General features: G+C 31.0%; 1 protein-coding gene across 1 annotated transcript in view; it reads left to right on the top strand.

Annotated features, from left to right (window-relative positions):
* Positions 1 to 7,990: 7,990 nt before the first annotated feature.
* The window catches only part of LOC115881953 (receptor-type tyrosine-protein phosphatase zeta), a 33,839-nt gene continuing 23,210 nt past the window's right edge, over positions 7,991 to 18,619 (top strand). The window contains exon 1 of the mRNA XM_030899701.1: positions 7,991 to 8,253. The gene's annotated coding sequence lies outside the window, so the exon portion shown is untranslated. The remainder of the gene's footprint in view (positions 8,254 to 18,619) is intronic.

Below are 18,619 nucleotides of genomic sequence, written 5' to 3'. Positions count from 1 at the left end.
AATAATTTTTAAGTTATCTATGGATGGGTTTAAATATAAATCCGTCATACGTCGTGTCTTGTTGTTTTTAACCAGTTTTATTGGTTTATTTAAAAAATGACAGATCGTATTTCAATTTTATTGGTTTGACGGAACGATGAACGACAAACGGACGCCGATGCGTATGAACTCGCCTTTAGATTTTTGTCATTTTTGACGCTTGTCAAAGTCTTTCCAAATTATAGGTTATAATTTTGTGTCAACTTTTGTTAAATACCCTGCGTTTTGGAAAATAATGCATTTTGATTCGTATTATTACGTGTGTTTTGTGTCTTTTGAAGTCAAGTGGAGGAAAAATCGAGTGAAAATTAACTGTAGACCCAGAGCACAGTTTATGGTTAATACTCGCTGCCCAGGCAGAAAGTCTTATACACCAATGAAGTTGCCATCGATAAAGTTTGTATACCATTTCGTCGTAGATAAGTGCATCTCGTATATGGTAGAAGGATCAAACTAAAGACATACTAAAAACTGGAGTAGCTGTAAAATATCGACATCACACGATAGGTAAATAATGGATTTTAGTACTGCAGAAAATAATGTCAAAAGGTACTGGTTTAAAAAAAAATTAAGATTAAAATTAATTAATCAACCTTTAAGGTATAAAATTTGGTAGGTGTTATTATTAATAAAATAGTTTGTTTTATTTACCTATGTTGTTTTATTTATTCCTGTGGAATATTACAAATTTGTATTTGTACATAAGTTATATTGATAAATATAATCATAAATGCGGGTAGTTTCATAAAGCTTGAAAGTAAATAATAGTTCTTTTTTATAATTTTTTGGTATGTAGTGTCTTGTTCTTGTTTGTTTTGTATTAACACATACCGTTTTTATTAAATAAAATAACTCGATTACATTTTTTCAGTTTTATACACTTTTTCACAATATTTTGAAGTAATCACTTGTCATCTTGTCAATCAAATTTTAAATATATCGCTATGCGTTCCAGTTGTACCAACTTATTTCTTTGTAAAATAAAATAAACTACTTTGAAATTAAAATGACAGACACATCTATCACTGTCAAGGATCTTCTCGTTGGACAGACTATATCAGGAAGGCTACAAGCTCTTTGCTTTGACTGCTAAATGCTTCAGCTTCAGCATATAATTTCAAGAAATGCAATACAAAAACTCGAAAATTTAGTTTTTAAAAGAAGTGTTTGTGATTAAAAGTACAATTTTTTAAAAAAAATACTTCCAAAGATTCAACAACAACATGATATTATACAAAATAATGACTGACATTATGATACTTGTCAAATAATAAATAGCAACGTTGCTGATCGCGACGGAATGTGACCAACATGGCGATAATAAAAATCGCTTTAAACTAATTTTTACTGCTTTAATCTAAATAAAATATATGTTACAATCATTTGCTCTATAAAGTAAAAAGAAGAACTGCTCGTTATCTTATCATTTTTGGATAAAATTTAATTTAGTCAGGTTTAGACTTTAGTGTCAATTCCGATATGATTCTGACGTGCATCGGAAAATGTTTTGCGGTTATTGTATATAGAATCTAACTATGTAAGGCATAAAATTCTTCTGTAGATATTTTGGAGCGTTTTGTCGTCTCGTGTAGGCTGGCCTTTAGGTTAGGCCGGGCCCGAAGGAGTGTTGCGCCACTACCTACAATACGGCACGGCTTGAACCGTTCCTTGGCTGTCAGCCGTCCCAAAAGACTTGGCATAACGTTGGGGGGCCCATCGTGGCCCCATCTTCTTGGGCGGCGCCTTACCATGGGGTTGAACCAGAGCCTTATCCTGTATCCTATCGACAAGCTAGAAATTTTATTGAAAAAATGTTTACTATTTACATCTAATACATTATGTATTACAGTAAAACCCACTTATAACGGACACGCTTATCAACTACCGTATGATCGAAAAAAAATGGTGTCCAGTTCGCTTGGAAATTACGATCGATGACACAACGTAAGAACCTCAATTTTGGTATACAGGTTGATTCTAGGGTTTAGAGATTGGACAAGAAGGGATTTTTCGAAATTCCAGTTCCAAGGGGGCGAAACCACCCCTCAAATATTACAATATTTTTTATTTAAAAAACGGACAAGTTTCCGAAAAAACGCTTAAACACGTATATTTTATTTTGTTTTTTACATATTGTAACATTTTTTAAAAATGTATACAGGCTGTTTCGAAAAATCTGGTCATTGATTAATCACGATCCTGCTTAAAGCGCTTGACGTAAAAAGCTGATTTTTGGAAAACAGATTGACTTTAGGGTGTAGAGGTTCGATAAGAAGGGATTTTTCGAAATTCAAATTCTAAGGAGGCGAAACCACCCCTCAAATCAGTGGCGTAGCAACCGCTTTATCAGCTGTATCAATGATACAGGGCCCAGTAACCTGAGGGGCCCACCGAGCAGTAAAAAAAAAATATATATAATAATTTTATTGTTACCCTCCTTGATTTTAGTTTCATAATATTTTCTTGTTTTTATTTTTATGTTTGTTTGTTTGTTTGTTGTTGGTTTTTGGAACGAATATTTATTTTATTTCTGTAGGTATAATTTTACCAAAGACCATACGTTTCTTGTTTTGATATTCATGTTTATTGTTGGAAAGAATGTTTATTTTATTCCTGTAAGTAAAAGTTATTAATAAATAATAAGCTATTCTGATCAGACGGTAAGTTTTTTTTATTTTATTTAACCCCCCCCCTTCCCCTAAACTGCTTGATGTTTAAAGCTGATGTTTGGCAAACGGATTGATGGTGGGTTCGTACAGCCAAATAAAATAAAATAAGAATAAAATAATATAAAATAAGAAAGTTGGTTATATGGGATACCGTACATGCGTTCATACAGCCAAATAAAATAACAAATAAAATAAGAAGTCTTTATCTTTTAACTTCTTGTTTTATTTTATGTGAAAACGGCTTTGCGCACGCTTAATTCTAACCTACAAATATTTTCAGTTTGGATTTAATTTATTTTATAACTTCACATAAGTAAAATGTATAATATAGTAGGCAACGAATAAATAAATATACTATAAATAGCAAAATTACTATAAACAATCGTAAAAGTTAACTTTTATCCAGCCTCATCGTACCGCGCATGAGCAAATATATATTTCTTATTTTATTTTATTTGACTGTATGAACGCACACAAATAAGAATTATTTATTTCTTATTTTATTTTATTCTTATTTTATTTTATTTGGCTGTATGAACCCACCATGACTGTGGGGTGTGGAGGTTCGATAAGGAGGGGTTTCTCGAATCTCAAATTCCAAGAGGGTGAAAACGCCCCTCGAATATTACAATATTTGTTATTTATAAAACGGTTAGTCTTTCGGGCAAACGCTTGGACATTCATATTTTATAAAATTTTATCCCGTTTGCATGTTAATGGAAATTCTTGCTTTGCTTTATCATCACCATTACAAATGATTAATTCGACGCGAAAGTGCTTTTTTACTTTTATGCCTAGGCGTTAAAATGACTTTTTTATATTGTCCATCACGTCGCAAAAATTAATACTTTTGTGACGTTTGAAAAAACAATAAAATAATTTGTATATTTTTTTTAAACATTCGTTTTAGTGTCAAAGTTTTAATGGCGCCAGTTATAACAATAGATATCAAATTGCGTTTATTATAGGGGGCGTATTTTTAGTTCACTATAGTTTTTTTTTTCTACCAAAGTATTTATCAATGTGAAATATAATATTTCGATTATATTGAGTCACACACACTTGATTCGTCGATATTGAGTACTTCATGATGATTCCTGTAATATTTTGTTTGGAATAAAATAATATTTTTAAAAATATATATTGAAATTTGTTTATTACTTTTAATGATGCTGATGCGGTTCGTCAATGCGCCAATGCGTCGATGCGCGGAGATTCTACAGAATATTGGTTTGTGGGCGAACCATCAAAAGAAATGTCACGATCACAATCTGTCATTTTAATTTCAAAGTAGTTTATTTTATTATGGAAAGAGATAAATTGGTACAATCGGAAGGCATAGCAGGAAATTAATATATTTAAAATTTGAGTGACAAGTGATTACTTCAAAATATTGTGAAAAAAAAACTGTATAAAACTGAAAAAATCTATTCGAGTTAATTTTATTTTTTTTTATTAAAAAAATGTGTTAATACAAAACAAACAAGAACAAAACATCACATACCAAAAAATATAAAAAAAACTATTTTTTACTTTCAAGCTTCAAGAACCTTCCCGCATTTATTATTATATTTATCAATATAACTTATGTAGAAATACAAATTTGTAATATTCCACAGGAATAAATAAAATAAACTATTTTATTAATAATACCTTAAAGATAATAATACTTAGGTACCGAATTTTATACCTTAAAGGTTGATTAATTAACTTTAAATTTAATTTTTTTAAACCAGGACCTTTTGACATTACTTTTCTGCAGTACTAAAATCCATTATTTACCTATCGTGTGATGTCGTTATTTTAAAGATACTCCAGTTTTTAGTATATGTTTACTACGATATACGAGACGCACTTATCAATGACGAGATGGTATACAAATTTTATTGATGGTAACTTTTTTGGTGTATAAGACTTTCTGCCTGGACACCGAGTATTAACTATAAACTGTGTTCTGGATCTACAGTTAATTTTCCCTCGATTTTTCCTCCGCTTGACACAAAACACAAGTAATAACACGAATCAAAATGCATCATCTTCTAAAACGCAGGATATTTGACATAAGTTGACACAAAATTATAACCTATAATTTGGCAAGACTTTGACAAGCCTCAAAAATCTAAAGGCGAGTTCATACGCATCGGCGTCCGGCGTTTGAGGTTCATCGTTCCGTCAAAACAATAAAATTGAAATATGATCTGTCATTTTTGAAATAAACCAATAAAACTGGCTAAAAACAACAAGAGACGACGCATGCCGGATTTATATTTAAACCCATCCATAGTTAACGTAAAAAATGTTAGAAACTTTTTTTAGTAAAATAAATAGATTGGTATGGGACGTCATCTGCTATTCTTCTGTCATCGTCTGTCAAAATCTTACCTGAGAAAAAAAAACAGAGTATAAATGGATTACATATATTATACATTATACATTGTGACTAAATGTTCGTAGTTATAAAAATTGTTATAAAAATATAAAATTCTAATAAAAATAGATAAGTTATAATAATTATCGGTTACGGCTCGTAAGACCAAAATGCTTCTGGTTTGTAGGACCAAAATGTATCTTGGCGGAGAACCAAAATCTGGATGACTCTGGTAGTTGGACTGTCGAAGAACCAGTTGAAATAACATTCAACAACGATAACTTTTACACACTTATATTGTAGACAAATATAACATAAGTGAAACTTATTAATAATACTTAAAATAAGAACGTTTAAAATTTCTCGTAACAATATTATAAAAGCCAAAGAAAAAGTATGTAACTGTCGATATGCGGATGGCGTCTTTCGACGCGTCGTGCGTACTCTGGACGCGTAAAGCGTACTCTCTTTAAAACCGCTTTTCAGTCTCTTAAATAATGTCTCCATAAAATAATAAATACAAGAAAAAGTGTCAAGTCAATGTTAAATTATGGAAACAGCGTGGCTGCCTGGGTAACTAATTTTCAGATATGGCGGCTGGGACATTTGACATGACATAGACATGACAATTTCAATTTTATGAAATTTATTTCCAATTCCGGTTTTTAATGGCGGGCTGTTCAGGAGGTTTAAATCAGGGTTAATATACTTTTTACTCTTTCTAGTAGTAAATAATACAACAAAATTACTCAAAAATATTTATTTGAAATTTAGAACAATGTAAATATGCAAATCAACACAATTAAAGAGCTATAAACACAAACTACTGTATCAATATCAAAATATTTAAATAACATCAGAGATGCTGTGTTAAAGTGAATTAGTAAAGTAACAGTGCACTGACTTACAGAAACATGAAGATAAATAAATGTTTTCACAGCTTCACGGGCGTAAAACTAACTAACTGGAAGCAGGAAAAAGACAACAGGAACCCACGCAAAACCTGGAACCAAAAAAAATATGTAAAAAACATAAATATAGGTACATAAGACTTTTGTGAATTAAATCAAACAGGACTTGAATGAAAATAAAATGAATAAAAAATATGATACATATACATCTAATACCTCATTTGTATTTTAAAAATAATCTACATACATAGATTTATAGCAGTATTGCTATGAAAATACATAATAGGTACCTATGTGATATGTAATTACGCATTTCTATTCATCTTGTAGATAATTAATGTAGGCTCAGTTCAATAACCATAATTTACCTTCTGTAACTTGCTTTCAATTGCTCAAAATCACCGATCAGTCTTTAAAGTAGAGATAGGGAAAAATCCTTGGTAAAGAATATCCCAAGATCCTTGGATCTAAAGCTAAAAAAAATATAAAAACAGTTAATATATTACCTATTTTTACATATAATATGGCCCATACCTACTACACGCAGAAACGTCGATTTCATCATTTTCTTCATGTAATTAATACCATATATACTTTATTAAAGTGTTAACAAGGAACTTTATATCAAAAAACATCTTTGTACTTATAAATTTCAGCCGAAATATCATAAACAAACTTCCAATCAAATCTAACACGGCAAAAATTAAAATGGCGCCCGACCTTGCCAGAGGCCTCGGGAGTTGACACATGGCTGACACACAGACAAAAGAAGTGGACGCCGACGTGCATAAAAATGTTCCGTAACAGAAATTGACAGAAATCATATAGAAATATTCAGATTTTTGTCTAGGACAGTCTAGAAGGCCATGCTTTCTGCTTGGGTAGGACCGCGCCCCAACTGTTTCCAATTTTCCGGTTTACTGTCACCCCCCTGAATGTCTCACTTCAAAAATATTCATAGCCGTATGTACAATACAATTTTCATGTTCTTAAATCTAATATTCAGAACAGTGGACGACACTGCCCTAACCTTACATTGTTTAGATAGATAGACGTCTGCGACAGATATATAGTTTTATGATCAAAATTCCCAGTGGTAATAGTTAAGTTAAAGTTATAATTTTACGAATATAAAATAGGGTCGTTTATCATCTTAAAGGTAAGGTACCTTAACAAGGTTTTTATAATGGGAAATTTCTTCAACTTTGTTAACAGAGTAGAGTAACTTTATACTATAAAGAATTATTATAATCTAACAAAAATGCCTTAGCTATCCTGAACAATTATTTATAACCATAAACATCAAATACGCTACTGAAGCAGGTAAGTCAAACTGACGTATCTAAATTCTTTGACATCTAATTTTTAAAAAGTAGTAAATAAAAGCAAAAATGCAAGAAAAAATATATAATTAGTTAATTTAAGTGAATTTCGATGATCGGTTTACTACACGTATGTATATTAGATAGTCACTTACTAGCGAAAAGTTGTTCCATTATTTCACTCGATTTTTGCCGAGATCTACCGCACGCTACACAACCAACTATTTTAGAGTTTTTTTCGATAAATCGCGATAGTGTCACTGTTAATTTAAGTTCTGCCACAATTTCCATCTAGATTTACTACCTTTATACAACTATCAGTAGTAGAATAAATAATAAATAACATAAAATAAGCTCCACAAAATTTCAAATCAAATTCAAATGTGTCCAATAAATCGTCATACAGAACTGTCAAGGATCCCCACCCTAGAGTCCTTTTTTCCGCCCATCATGCATGGATACATGGATAGCATTATGCTCCTTCCTTAGTCTTCTTATTCAAAGCCTAAAACAGAATAAACAGTTCCAATGCCACAACTACACAAGCCATTTGTACGATTAATTTGCCTACCGTCGATACCTCGACTGCACAATCGATGCCAGTGACGTAGTTAAAAAATAAAGCGGTAACCATGGCAACCTATCGCGCGCTTGCCTCGTTCAAAAACGATACAAAACAACACGCTATATCGAAAGAATACCACCTGAGTCACAGCTAGCTTGGTGCGGTGTGTCGAAGTACTACCTACAGCGTTTGCTAAACAGCCGTTCGAGGTTCAGTCGTACCGCAACAGTGAAAGGGTACTCGGTACCTTCAGATTAAAGGGTTTTCTCGTGTTTTTTCTGTTACCGTGACTCTGTGTGATTTTTTTGTGTTTGGATTGGTTGATTTTGGATTTAAAACTGTAGTTTTGTTGGTGTGTCTCTTAGGGATTGGAATTATGGTAGGTAACATCAATATTTATTGACGTTTTTGATTAAAACTGATAAAACTACAAACGGTTTGTGTCCAGGAAGGTAAAACCTTAGATATATTAATGTTTTTTTAGCATGAAACATGAAACTGTCTAAAAAAGGCTGTTTTTTTTCACTGCACAGAGATATATAGTAAAATGCTACACTGTGTTATAATCTAAACGTGTGCCTAATCAACAAAAAAAGCTTAATATTTTAGGAGGTATATCTCCTCCAGCGGCGTAGCGTGGCGTCTATACAAGGGGATGTAATAAGTAACTGTAATTAACATTTTACCAACACAGAAAAGTTTTTTTCTATTTTTTTATTAATAATTTTTTTTACCTTTAATTTTGAAGTTACAAAAATAAAATATACAAAAAATGTAACAGGTTAAAAAATAATCACCACCCCATAAATTTCGTTTTCTTCTCACTAAACACTAAGCATACTTTTTGCGCTTGATTTTCTAGGCTTTTGGTCACACCGATATCAGCTCTGTCCTATCTCTTAAGAAGATAACTAAATCATCTGCAAAGGCTAAGCATTGGTGTCTTTTTGTATACAGAAGGCCCTTTCTGTAGATTCCCGCATCTCTTATAACTTTTTCTAATACTGCACTAAACAGTACTGGAGATAGTGGATCCCCCTGTCTTAATCGATCCGTCCCTGATTATACATTATTCCGTTGTTTTCTTGTTTATTTAGACTTCATTTACTGTCTCTTGGAGTGTCAATTATACTTAAATTAATTTGATGAAATTATAAAGGTTTTTAAATAAAAAAATCATTGTTTTCATAAAATTTGGACCATGGAAACAACTTTATTTTTATTCTCTCTCATAATTTTTGTGAATGTCACGTCTGTTCCTGATAAATTATTCAGCTTATCACCTAGCAGTAATAACCTTCTCTGATAACAGAGATTATTACACTAAAATATCGCACGTTCCACAGAAAATCTATTAGAATTAGCTGATAAGAGTTTGGTCCTAGAATTGAAACCTCTAGAACACAAACATTCGTTCACCCTTGTATATGGGGTATTTTATATTGATTTATTCTCGTTTCTTGGGGCTGTTTCTTTTGTTTGTATGTTGAACAGCTTGATTCCAGTGTACAACGACCGCTGGTCAATGTTTTGGTCAACGGAATGCCGCTGGAATGTTGCTAAAGTGGGACACACTGCGAGAAACCGAGATGTATAGTTCGAGCACTGTAACTAGGCATACCTATTCCGGGATGGATCTAATATAAAAAAATTGTTCGCGAAAAAAAACTCATAGAAGTGTTTCTGGGATCGAAATATACTACCAACCCTAAAAAGATTTGCACTTTATTTAAGATTTACCCTGTATTATTAATTATTAGCCTGGGGAAGGCAAACAAACTCTTAATATATTCCTAGTTCCAGTACCACGACTATACGCGGATATGTTGTACAACTAGGAAAAATTTTTCGCGATCTCCGCTTTCATCATCATAGACGAAATTATCAAGGTCTAATCGCGGAATCTACCAGTATGATTGCTTGAATTTCGATTAAAAAACAATAACAGATTAAAATAAGCCAGTTATCGTCAGCTGTATCGAAGATTTTGCGATTTTTTACGGTAATTTTAACGTAAAATTCGAATTTTCGAAATACTCCGCTTGAATAACCAGTAAAATCCTCCAAATCGGTATTTGGAGGGCTTAGAAACTCGCATGGACTTAGGTCAGGGTTGTTTGATGGCCAATCTGCAAGAGAAATACGGCTTGGTTGAGCATTAACTTTGCTGAAGCGTGTTGAAGTGTGAATATGGGTATTGAATGTGGTATTCTTGAAGGTTTTGAATATATTTTTGTATTATTTATGTTTTCAGAATATTTAATTATCCGTTATTTAGTAGTGGAAGTTGCAAAAAATTGCTGCATTAAAAATCACAATAACATAGATAGATGTGAAACAATAAAGTGGATGAAAATATGTAAACAACAATGATATACACTCGAAATAATACATTGTAAATCCCGCCATAGTGCCATAGTGGTTTCAATAAACCCAACATTTGTTGATATATAAACAAACAATCATTTCTTGTAATATATCATATATTATGAATGTTTAACGTTTTACTCTATAATTACGTATTTCTTTGAGATTTTTAGAATCATACTGAAGCAAATAGGAAATTACTTGTGTGTTGTAAACGCAAGATATATTCTCTTTGTTATTATTTGTGACGTCTTAATGTCTTAACGGATCTATTATATATTATTATTATTAAAGTAGCTCCATTGTGAGTATAAAGTGGTTTTTGTTGTCCAATAAAGTGCAATCATTATACAAGCGCAAATTTGGTCGCTCAACACGTGTTTGGGTTATTTCATTACGATTTATTTTCTGTGCTATAGGACTATGATGTCTAATGTAGGTTAGGTACATTAAAAATATGCTATGATATTCATATTATCCCTATATAAGGATCATCAATTATTATCTGAAATGGATTTGTTAGAAATTATTGTAAACAATTCTATATGGAAGTGGTTGTAATAACAAGTGTCCTAAAATGGACGTAAAGTTATTTATATTAAATTCATTTTCGGTTTTCTTAGCCATTATTTTTCTATTTCGATTTTAGAAATAGGCTTAGAATAGACTTAGAACTCCCTTTCAAGCCAGTATCTGAGACGGATTTTACATAGGCCAATTCTCCATCTCCATCTCCGATATCAGTCCTACCTTGGGTCGTACCAAAGTTTAGAGCACGAATGTTTCTCGTCTCGGCGTACTCAGATTATTGAGGCGGTCATTGAAGAGACAACGTCATTGGCATAGTTTTAAGTTCTTTTTTATTTGATTGATCCATTTTTTTTTACTTTTAAGAACTACTTTATATTACAAAGTAATTATTTTTTTAAACTATATTGTACAAGCAACACCAGATGTTGCATAGACTTATAACTATCGATATTCGTGTTAAAATAATTGAATTGTATTGCGATATTGACATACTTATCGAAATAGAAAAAAGAAAATTCGTTACTAACTTTCACCAAGGAACCAAAAACTGAAAAATCACCTAACAACGTATACTTATTACTTAATTTTGATATATTTATGTCTTTTTTAAATATTTGAGTAACAGAAATAACATCGAGAATAGTTGAAATGCACTAATTAACAAATTTAAGAATAATTTTTTGGTTCGGTAGTTTATTTAAGGTTTTTTTATGGTATAGTTTTGAAATGTGTTCTAAAAAATTTGAACATTATGTAATTGCAGAAATTTTAAGTATATTTATAGCACAGGAACCCAAGCACTGCCAGAATGACATAATTACTATTAGTATATATTAATTATAGTAAAAAATATAGTCTAGCATCTAAAAATAATAATTTTTTAGTCAGTATTACAAAGAGTTTATACTATTTGTTAACAACTGCAGGAATACTACCTAGATAGTAAAACAACTAAAATAACTAAATTATTTATTGAAATAAGAAGATTTAGTGAAAGTAGACCACTTTTGACAACGTCGCTTTTATAATCTGAGAGACCTGTGTTGATCAATCAGCAACGAGTCTTTGAAAAAAATAAAACTATTGGTAAATTTCCAAGCTACGTTAGCTTTTAACAACAAACCTATTAAAGCGTAAAAGACTCTGTATAATAGAACAAGAAAAAAAACTTAATAGAAAATAATTCCAAGAAATACATTGTATATTATGTGTTGTATGTTTATATACAGGGTGTCACAAACTTATTGATGTTACAGCAGTTTCCACTAACATCGGCGTTAGAAAAAGGAAATCCCATGCAAATTTTGAATTGTCTGAATATTGGGTCCTAAATTAGATGCAGATTTTCTGAAATTAGTGAAAATAGGCTTTCCCAAAATTGTTCAAATTTGGCTGGTGTCGATGCACCACCCGGTATATAGACAAAATTGTAAGTTTAATATGTATGGTATACCGGTTATACAATATGGTAATCAAAAAACTTGTTTTTTATTTTATTTTTGATGAGAAAGAGATGAAAAAAAAAGTGATTTACGTAATTAATACCAAACGTTTTACTAGGAACTACTTAATCAAGTACTATTGTCTATAACTCGTGATACAACTTTGGAAAAATGGTATTTAGAAAACACAATGAAGGCACAGCTTGTACATAATTCTTATACATGTATCAATATTATTAAAATATAGAATTGTAGTAATTTCAAATAAAACAATTATATACGTCTATATAAACAAATTATCTATTGATGTTACTGTATTTATAAATAATTTAATAATTAAAACATAGTAATAATATCTTGTTTATTGTTTCATCTTTTGTATCTGTATTTCTATTGTTTTTCTGTCTGTTTGATCCTATGATTAATTCACTATTCGTGATTTAAAAGGCTAATTAATTGTTAGAAATTAAAAAAGATTGATATGAATTATTAAAGTTTATTAATAATTTATTTGCAAAATTCTGAAAATCTGTTTTTACACCCAAAATATCATTAAGTAAAAGATAATTGCATAGTACTGAAAGATACTGACAAAACTGAAAAGTACTGACTGAACCAAAAAGTACTTAATTTTTTTTACTGAAATTCGAAGGAATTTGTATAACTGTTCTGAATATTTGTCCACCTTTAAACAATTAGAAACTTAAACTTATACATACATCCGATATGTTGGCACATCGTTTGCATGCTGTTAAACCATAAATATTATAATTAAGAGACAGAATATTGAAATTTGTTGTATTGGTTTACTAAACAGAATTATATAAAGGGTGTTATATAAAACATGTCTCATCCCCCATGTAAAAACAAAATTTATTTTTTATATCAACATATAGGTCGGATTCTGCTGTGTTTCGTATAGCTACAGTGGCTACAGTGGGTAATACATATTTTAGAGCTAAAAAAGTGACGACATATTCACTAGGGACGTACATGCATATGGGCAAATATTTGAATCATTTTAACAAGCTCAACTTGTAACAAGGCAGTCTTTGCTGTATCCCCTGGGGATATGAGACTGGGTGCATGCAGAATATAGAAAAGAAAGGACACAAACACAATAGGCTTTACTTCAGGTCGTAGTGTTAATATTGCGAAAAAAAATCTATTTCCATCAATGTCTATGTATTAGCTAAGCAAATAATAGTAGTATTTAGTACTCATTAATGGACATCGCTTAAAAATGAGACCAGTGAAAGTGGTCGCATGTGGTGTATGGCGCTGAATATCATTTCCAAAACAATCAAACCGAACGATTTCAAGTGATTTAGCGTTGTTTTTACGTGCATCACCACATTCCGATGTCGTTTCACTTATTATTAAAAGAAAACATCTAAATATATATAAAAAAAACGTTGGGTTAACTATACGGGTTATAACTCAAGAACAGCTGGACCGCTTTTAATAATCTCTGATTTGTTGGATCCGTCTTCGCAACGAATAACTATTAAAACATGGGAAAAATTCACGGAAAACATTTTACAGAAAATTAATTTATAAATAAATTAGTTTTGAAACTTCGCAATTGACAGCTCACGTCACGCACGCTTAGAGCTTATTTGCAACTGTTTGCAATAAATTACCACTACAAACTAGTGACTTATTAGATAGAATAGGAATTCAACGGAAAATAATGTATAATATGCATTATTAGCAATAGGAATTCAACGGAAAATAATGTATAATATGCATTATTAGCATATATTTTAAATTTAATGAATTTTAAATAATAATAAAGACATTTTTCCAGATGGAATTGTTTCGGAAAGAGTATAAAGATATAATTCGACTCAATAGTTCCTAACTGGGTACAGTTCAAAAGATATAATAAACATTTAAAGGCACTGTAACTTTATTTAAGCTTTTTCGTCTCATAGTGTTTCAGGTAATATATCAGGTAGAATTTCCCGTTGTATCTTTGTTCCTTTTCAACGGTTTGTCAACCGTCATAGTTTATTTACGGCCAACAAACCAGCAAGAGTATGATTCATGCTCTCGAGTACCAGTACTTTCTCTTCCTTCTATTTGCCGCTTATTATTTTCTCGTTTAGAAGGTTTTTCTATCGTTCTGTTATCGGACCAAGTCATTTACTATTACAGCGAAACAAGAATTGTTACAAAAGAACAGAAACTCACGAAATAACAATACGATACATAGCAATCTCTTGTTATATTTGATTTGATTTTACATTATTTTTCAAGAAAATAAGTCTATAAGTCAGACAGGGAAACTTATTTTTCTTGTTTAACTTTAAAATCTCCAAATGTGGTTTACAGCAACTTTGGAGATCATTATCAACAAATTACACTGATGAACAAAGATCTAAAGTTCGATGGTGAATACTTAAATCTAAATCTAGTCTTCTACCCAACAAGCAAAATTTATTGCTGGAACATTGCCAAAACTTCGCAAAGCAAGGTGTAACATATAATAATAAAATTATACTTACATTTACATTCATTAAAATCTCATTCGAAAAGCATAAAATGAAAAGTAAAAAAACAAGTGCGTTAACATAACCTAACTTTTTAAACCGTATGATCGAAAAAAAAGACGTCAGCGATGGCTATGAAAAGAAAATCGCTGTCATTTTATATGGGGAATGTCATCGATATTCATTTCCAAGCCAACTAGACGCCGTTTTTTTTCGATCCTATGGTATATTTGTTATATTATTAATTAATATTAAGTTGCGCGGATCTTTCAGTTGAATCTTTGTTGCAATGTTGCAGAAAAAACGTTTTAATCACCATTCAAAAACAATGTTTCTGTAGTAAGGTTTCATCAATCACGACACAACGTTTAGAAATCAATATTACAAAGCAAACTGTTTGTGGATTGACTGCAATGTTGCAAATGTAATGTGAGGTTTTTTGCTTGGTGGGTATCTAACCACGGGGGTATCCTTAGATTGGGTATCCCTTTGATCTGGTCTCGCCATCGTAGGATTTAGTTTTTTCGTGAATTTTAGTTGCCTCTTTACTTTTTATATTAATATTTTATGTTGTTGGACCCAGATGTAACAAATGCTGAATTTTTTTATACTGATGACACTCTTATGCAAAATTTTATACTTATAGTATCTGATCTATAAGTGTTATATAATGAAATTTGATACAGAATTTCATCCCTTATTTTACTTTCTTAAAATCGCTTGGTTGGTGGCACTTACCTAGTACTGCACCCTGTATATTTATCGAATTATTATAATATTCCAGGCATTCCGCTGTCCGAGGAGCGGAAGTGAACAAACTGCGAGACCGTTTACTTCACGTTTATGACCTTTAGATTATTCTCTTCGTATAGGCCGAAGCCTGCCCAACCCAAACCAACTATTCTTACTGCTCAAGTATTCATAAACCATTAGTCGAAATGCACAATGGCGAATAATAACGATATACGAATGGATAAATTATCGGAATATGACCTTTCCCGTATCCTTTTTTACGGCATTTTCTTATATTATTTTACATTATTAGTATTCACAAAAATATGGTAAAAAATGTCTATACCTATGTGGTGGATTCATCTCTCCAAAAAAATCCTACATGGATATTTCGCCACTACAAGAAAATCTACAAAATAAAATAGTTATTTTTTGTAAACACTTCTGGCGTTAATCCCAAACGGAATAAACTACTTGTCAGAAGTTAGGTTTACAAATATACAAATTTGCCTAACGAACAAAAAATGCTTAACGTTTTGGAAAGTTTATCTCTTTCCGTCGTCGGAAGCAAAAAAAAATACAAAGAATAAAAAAAAACTATTTAAAATATTTAAATTCAACTATTCGAGAACACTTTACTTTTTTAAAACAGATACGTCTACAAGAAACCGTCGACATTCTGTTAAAATGACATTATATCTAGTTAAACTTCAAAATTAACAATTACTACCTGATAACAATTACTTAATAAAGTAAAATTAAAAAGCCCCAAACTTTCTGTATGATTATTTTTAATTTTTACGTATGTTATGTTTATTTATGTTATGTTCTTTAAAATCAAAGAAGCAATTGCCATACATTACTAACATCTACAGATGCATGAGCAATACATTTATTTTTATTAGATTGTATTAAAAAATCCTCGTTTTGGCGTTATTAAAATTTATTCTGTGCCCTGTGTTCCACGAATGCTGACAAATCTTAGATTTGCGAAAATCTCCCTTTCTTAAATAATCTTTATGTTCTTTAATTCGAACATTTAAGGGACTAGATGTTTCACCAATGTAAAATTTATCGCATTCACATGGTATTTGGTATATTACATTTTTTGTTTGTTGTTCTGTATTCATTGGTTTAGTATGTGATAAAATGGATCTAATTTTGTGATTTGAAAGATGTTCATATGTTATATTGTTTTCCTATCCTTCTTATTTTTTCCGAAACGCCTTGTATGTATGGAATTGTAATGTGTAATGTGTAATTGTGTCTATGATTTGAGGTTTGTATTTCGTTTAATGTTTTGTCAATAAAATATGGTGGATAGTCGTTTTTTATTAATGTATTTTTTATGTGGTTTATATCTCTGTTTAGTGAAATTTCATCTGAACATATAAATAAAAATCAAATAAAAAATATGGCATTTTTTAATAAATATTAGATTAGATTGTCTTTAATTTTTAGTCTATCCAAAGTATACAGTAAATTTTTTTACATCTGCCTGTATATATACTCAAGAACGCCGATTTCCTCCTATGTTACTTCACTTAATATAGCCAATGAAGAAATCTCCAAGCCTAATGCAGAATGTACATCGGCTTTAAGGCCGATTTGAAAGTGGGTCAGAGACTCTTGTCACTTAAAAGGAACAAAAACAAATAAATAAAACCAGTATTAGCGTGGAGAATATTCAAAGCTCAGAGAAGTAAGTAAACATAGAGAATTAATATATAAATACCGATTTTTCAGTCAACATTACAGGGGATTCCCCTTACGGCTTGGCCATTAAAAATAAGTGAAACAAACAGGTTAGTTGTTAGATTTCTTTCTGGCGTGCGTAAATGAAGAAAAGCGTTTAACTAGTACTTGTGGACAATTTCGTCAAATAAACTGCCGGACATAACTATCGGGACAAGCAAAATTTTAGGGTAAATTTAAAGTTGAATATCTCTTGAACTAAAAAAGATTTTGGGATGCGGTTTGGACCAGGTTTTAGATGCATCTATTGTGATTAAGATACTATGTGGTTTTCGAAAATATATTTAGCGAATTCTCGTATACAGGGTGTTTTATAAGAGTGTGAAAATTTGTCAAGAATCTTTTTACCGCAAATTTACAATTTTTAAAAAAATCGAAATTTTACCAAGTACGACTAATCTGTATTGAAATTAGAAAAACAATTTGATCGGGTTTTATTTTTTTTTTTTAAGGAAAATACGATGTTTTTTTCGAAAAATATGCATTTTTAGTCATACGATGGTCCTAAATGGTACAAAAAGCTTTGTACATTCTGCATATGCCAAAAAATTATTAATATAGAGTGTATCTAAAAGCAGATAACTAACACAAGTTGAAAAAATCTTCAACATCAGAATAATATTTTTATTTATAAAATAAGTAGATAAATTATAATAAAATTTAAGTTTATTTAATATTAAATATATTTTTTGAACACCCTGTATACATCGGTCCAAATTTCTGTACAGCTAGAAGATACACGCTATATCAGTATATTGTGGGCCTATGCAAAATATACAATGCCTTTTAGGACCAAATGTATTATTTAGGAATATAAATGCATATTTATCTTAAAACAAAAAATTAAAAAAACACCAAATTGTTTTTTCTAATTTCAATACAGATTAGTCGTACATAGTTAAAATTTCGATTTTTCAAAAATTATAAATTTTCGGTAAAAAAAATTCTTGACCAAAATTGTACACTATTACACACCCTGTATACGAGAATTCGCTAAATATATTTTCGAAAACCACATAGCATCTTAATCACAATAGATGCGTCTAAAACCTGGTCCAAACCCAAAAAGGGAAAAGAAGAGCATTTTTATTGTTTACAATCCCGCAATTTTGCGGATCCGCGGCATTGATTGCTTTAATCCCGCGGGTTTGCGGGATTGAGATTTTGGTGCGGGATTGCATTCCCTAGTTGGCAACAATGAATTTAAAAATCGCGCCTTCGATTACGTAACTAAAAGTTTAATTGATATCAAATATACAGGGTGTTTCAAAACAAATGCGAAAAACTTCAGGGGGTGATTCCTTGTTCAAAATAAAGGGTAGTTTGCTTCATAAACATTGGGTCAAAAGTCAACCATTAGGGAGATATCGCGGTACAAAGATGGCGGAAAAATAATGTTCTTATTTTTTATCCTGAAAACGAA

Source organism: Sitophilus oryzae, unplaced genomic scaffold (assembly GCF_002938485.1).
Source record: "Sitophilus oryzae breed Bouriz unplaced genomic scaffold, Soryzae_2.0 scaffold_1745_pilon_pilon, whole genome shotgun sequence".
NCBI classification, from domain to species: domain Eukaryota; kingdom Metazoa; phylum Arthropoda; class Insecta; order Coleoptera; family Curculionidae; genus Sitophilus; species Sitophilus oryzae.
Note: the sequence above shows the minus strand (reverse complement) of the source record. Positions and strands in the feature narration are given on the sequence as shown.